This window comes from Physcomitrium patens, chromosome 14, assembly GCF_059467195.1.
Source record: "Physcomitrium patens ecotype Gransden chromosome 14, ASM5946719v1, whole genome shotgun sequence".
NCBI lineage: Eukaryota > Viridiplantae > Streptophyta > Bryopsida > Funariales > Funariaceae > Physcomitrium > Physcomitrium patens.
The window spans coordinates 2,891,216-2,897,215 of record NC_143423.1 but is presented as its reverse complement, the minus strand read 5'-3'; positions in this window follow the sequence as shown (position 1 = coordinate 2,897,215).

The window sequence follows — 6,000 nt, the reverse complement described above, 5'->3', positions numbered from 1 at the left end:
TCAAGGGCACCCACTCAGGGAATAGATCAATCCTTGACCGCCACAGCACTACTGTGAATTATTAACGCAAATGTGTGCATTTGCAATTTCTTGTGCTGTCGCACTAGTGCAACTTCAGTTGACATGCACAGACTGAAGTTGCACTAGTTTCGACGTCTGGTTCGCCAACGTGTTAGCTCGGAACAACACCTCTTCACTTTGATGGATAAATGAACCTTGGTTCTGGAAACTTCCATAGAATTGGAAACCATGCCGGCAGGGGGACGACCCCTGGAACCCACTGGTGTGTGTCTGGCACCGAAACCTCTAACAAACCCCGTAAAAAAAATACAAAGAAAACTTCTGTGATGTCTCAGCCATGTCTTTCGCAAACTTCGCAAACTGACGGTGGAAGTTTCATTTTACGGGAATTGCAGTGCCAGTGCTCAACACTCCATGCTGAAACCAACAGGAGGATAAAGCTTCGACAAACATGAGTGTGCTGCAGCACCAGAGCAGCAGAATTAGTTCTACACTCCAAATTTTCCTCCTGGACTGTTGAGTAGTTGTAACAGATCAGGCTTTAACTGGTTCTGGATCATGCAAATTGCTGTTCTACCAAGACGATGCAACCACCCCAGTCAGTGACCCTGATTCGCTTGGGCTTTTTGGCGCTCACAATGAGCGTACATTGAGCAAACATGACCTAGTTTGTGAAGAATGGGAATTGGAGTTAAAGATGGAGTGAGCAGAATGCTAACTTGGTGGGTATTTCCTACATGTAATTAGTTTAGAATGATAATCATAATTGGGCTAAAATAGTGTTTGTTGTGTACAAGTATGGACGATACTGTTCATAATGAAATTGAATAGGGATGTATGGGGCTTTCAAATGTTTTTGTCATAGTCTATGACAAAGATAGAAAAATTTGCTACATGATTTGATTAAGTTATTCTACATTATTTTGGATTTGTGAGAAAGTGTGAAACAAAATCAAATATTTACTCTTAACAATAAAAACAGTAGCGTCTTAAAACTTGGAATAAAAATGTGGCTTTCAAAATCTAGCCATTGCAATTGAAATGTATGTTGTGCAAATTTTTTGGTTAGCCCTGTAAATTGTTGTTAAAATATGTTACTTTGAAAATAACATTTCAAAATCTTTGTATTCATACAGAAGCATGATTAATGTAATTACAGCATTTGGGGTAGGTATTGTAATTTATATATGAAATTATTATTTTTTGTAAATGTAATATTAAAGAAAATTTGGTGTTTTGTAATTTATATTAATACCATATATATATAGCTTTTGTTTTGCTTCAAGAATATCTCAAGCTAGGAGTCGTCAAAGAACACTCATACTTGAAAGAAGGTGCCCTTGTAAGCATCAATGTTACAAATGATAGTGAAAAATCAAATTAATATGTATTAAAATATTTGTAATGCTGTGTAAGAACTAATCTTAATGAAAAACCTAGAAAAAAAATCATAAGAATTTCTTCATAAAAAAATAAAAGCTTAAAAAGTATCAAAATTGGCAATTGTAAGGATCTTTGGATTACTATTTTATTTTATTTTATTATCTAATGATGATGTTGATATCACAATTAAAAAAAAAGATGCTTTGTGTTTTAAAAATAAAAAATAAAAAATTTGATAGATTAATAAAACATCAAAAATTATTTTTATTTTAAAAACTAATTTGAAATATGAAATAAATTTTTATTTTAAATATTTTGTTTTTAATTAAAGCCATTAGTTTATGTATCATTAATGGTATCTTCTCTCTATACCACATCTATACCATATGACAAAATTAATTGCAAATAACAACATATTGATATTGTTAACATATTGTATTAATATAGAAATTACATGTATAATTTTTAAATACTTATTTAACTAATAATACCATGATTGTAATTTTATTGTGTCTAATATAAAATCGTGTAGAAAACATCATGTTTGTTAAATCATATAATTTAACACAACAATGATAAAAACAATTAACACAATTTTTTTTGAATCTTTTAAGCAACTATTTTGATTTTTTGCAACATTCAATCAAACATTAAGTTTTCTACTTAGTAGTTGTAATAGATGCCTATATTACTTAAGTAAATAGAAGTAAGTAGAAATAAATAGAATTATGTTAAGTATAGAATATTTTCTTCTAAAAATATTGAAGAATTTTCTTATATTTAAATTAAATATTTAAATTCTTTTAGATGTGCCATGTGGCTTTAAAACTTATCTTATAAAATTTATAGTTTTGGAAAGTTATATTAAAAGTATATCACAACTTGATTCTGAGGCCATAAACCCTATAGCTTTTAGAAAGCTTCTATTAGGTCTTCTTTATAGCCAATATATAAAAATTTAAAATTTAGGCTAATCTCAATCTTATCAATACCTTTCTTTTATATTGGTCTTAATTTAAAACTTTTAAGTTTATTTGTAATTAAAAATAAATATTTTAATTTTAATTTTAATTTTTTTGTATCAACTTCTTATTTATTTATTTATTTATTTATTTATTTATTTATTTATTTATGCATATACATATATTTGTTGGTTTTTTAGAAATTTATTTGGAATTATGTATTTAACATTGATACGACCAAGTCACACTCATTTAAGTTTGCAATCTAGTAAAATCTAAAATTTTTACAAACTTTCTAATTAAATAATTAATAAGTTTACAATCAAATAATTAACAAGTTTATAATTATTTTTCAACTTGAATTATTTTCGACATTAAATTTTTTTTTCAAAGATTTTGCCTTGGATTAGCTCTTTTTTGTCTACAAAGCAAGGAAATAATTATTGGCTAGATTTTATTTTAAATTTTAGATCGTAAATCATAATCCATGTCTAAATAATTATAAAAAATAGTTAGTGATAATTTATTTATTTTTGATATTAAGTTATAAATATTTAATTTATATACATATAAAAAAAATTATGCATCATATAATTGAATAAATAATCATATAATTATATTTACTTCTACAAAATAAATTATTGTATTTTCTATAAATTCTTAAATTATTCAAAAATCTACATCTAAATCTTTAAAAATCAGATCTTGTGTCTACAAAAATAAAAGAAATAATTCTTTTGGATAAATTATTTATTAATAGATTATTATATGATGATATTCTCTTAATTTAATTGTAATATGTGATACACCAATTTTAAATAAAAATATTTGTATTTAATTTTTATATTTTTTTATAATTTTTTTTATTGTTTTTTTCAATTTTAAAATATTTTAGAATTTTCAATATAAAGTAGACAGAATTAAAATAAATGCATTTAAAATTAAATTATATATTTGTATAATTTTTTTTTGATCAATTTGTATTCATATATTTTAATCAAAGATAAGAAAAAAAACTATAGTTTGTAATCTTATCCATCATACTTTTAAAACAATAGTTGCACACTTATTATAACATGAAATAGTTCTTACAATCTTAAAATTTTGCTATTATTATGTAAAATAAAATTATATTGTATTAAAGCATATCTTCATAAATTCTAGTAAAGTAAAATTTTTATTTTTTATTTTATTTTTTATTATTTTAATGACTAACATAAAATAATCTCTAATTGATGTAAAAATAAATAAAAACGCTGATGTATGTAAGTATTTTATTAAAATTTTGCTTATAATTTTTTATAATTTTTATAATTTTTTCTATTTCTTTAAATATTCTAAAAGTGGTATGTTTTTTTTTAATATATATCTATTTTTTTTTAAACTAAGATATGTAAGATAAATATATTTTTGAAGAATTATTATGGTAAAAAAATATATATGTTAAATAATATGATTACTTGCACAATGTAAGATTATACATTCTATAGAACAACCTCTAGACCCATTACTATATATAAATATAGATTAACAAAGTATAATTTGCAAAGCTTTAATCTTTGCTAATAGTTTGAACTTATTTTTATAACATTCATGTTTTTTAAATTTTTCCCTTGCGCTTTGTACAATAAACAAGCAACATGTAAATAATAGTTAGAAATCAAATTCTTTATCTAAATAGTCACATATCTATTTTAAGATACCAAAATATATCATACAAGTTAAAACTCTTAATTAAAGCATCTCACTTAGATTAAGGACTTAAATTTCTTTATAGATGGTATTTTGTCATCTTGTATCTTTCTTGTGTACTCATTTTTTAAACACCATTATATTATTTTGAAAAATCTCTTTTGATAACTTATATGCATAAGCTACTTCATTTTATCTTCAATTACATTCACAATCCTTCAACTACTAGCTTGTAGTAATATTGCTACAAATTTACATTAATATAAAAAATTAGATAAATATCCATGTTTAAAATGTATCTCCAGACACTTCTCTAATACATTATCAATACAATAATAGAATCACTTTCTTGCATGTTGTTGTAATTGCATGCCTCCAGTTTGCATTAATAAAACTTTCAAATACTTCATAAGAGTGACATTTCTTTAAATGCTCTACATCACCTTGTCTATGATATTTATTCTGTAATAATTTGACCTATAGTAAATCACTTCATTCATAGTACTTCTTGCTCATCATTTCACCCACTAAATAAGTGAGTATAAATTATCAGTTTAAGATTAAGCCAATGACATATATAAATATATTATACAAGATATGGTAGATGTATAGTTGTAATTGAGCTTTGCTTGCTTAAGTATATTAATCTATTTTTTAACCTATATGGTATCAAAGTTTAGTCAAGGTATATTAAACATAGGTAAGCATTGCTTTTATATATCCTAGAAGAAATATGAGACAATATCAAAGTAGATCCAAAGTAAAAGTGTCATGATGGTTGAAAATAACAGTTCTTCAAATTGTGAGGTATGAGAGTTAAAAAAATTGATAGGAGCTATAAATTACAATGTCTTAAGAATCAAAATAATAATAATTTTAAAAATAGAGGATATTTTGATATTAATAGATACAAAATAAGTACAAGCATTATTTCCAATATTCATAGTATAAATGTCCTATAAAAAAGTCAAAATGAAGGATAAAAGAAAAAAAGAAAATAGTTGGATATTACTATTTCCATTGTAGATAACTTGATAAGATCAATAGTAATATACAAAGATCCAACAAATTTTTAGGCCATATTAAAGAACATATTTGAGTCTAATGACCAACAACAAATAATGCTACTCATAAATAGTCTATATAGCATGTCAATAAAAAAAGAAGGTGATATTGATACTTATCTAATATTTTTTATAAATATAAAAAATTAGTTGAAGATGATAGTTGAAACTAAAGCAAATAGAACCTTAAACAACAAAGTACTTAATAGACTACCACGAAGTGATGAAATAGTCATTTAAGATATAACTTATATAGCCAATTCAACATTCAAAGAAGTTATAAATAAGTTACTTGCCAAATTATATTGTAAGGTGCTCTAATAATAGAAGATATAATAAGAGAAAGTATTCTCTGTTCAATTTTAGAAAACTTTGTTTATACAAGAAAGAACTCCATGAAAAAAAAAAAAAAAAAAAAAAAAAAAATCACTTCCAGAGATATTGTAGAAGATGAGGTTTTGGATGAAGTTTATCCTAATATTACAAAATTCAATAGCATCAAGGGCACAATCTTCTACCAACAAGCTTTTTGTACCTAGTCCAAAGGAGCAATATCAAATGCAATGACAAATACTCTTTGAATGGCCTATACATCTACAACAAGACAATATAGGGGCAAGAGTATCATTTACTTCAATTCTAAGAGACTTGGAGATATTTCTAGAGAATATCTAAATCAAAGACATCACCTAGCAAATGCAAAATATATTGGAAATAATTACTATAAAGATAATTATATAGGACTTGTTGAATAATTGACAAATGCAAATCTCACAAAATACCAAAATCAACATTGATATATGGATTTTGGTATATCAAATCATGTAATTGGAAAAAAGATGAACTTATATACTATGGAAGAAAGATCTTTTTGTTGA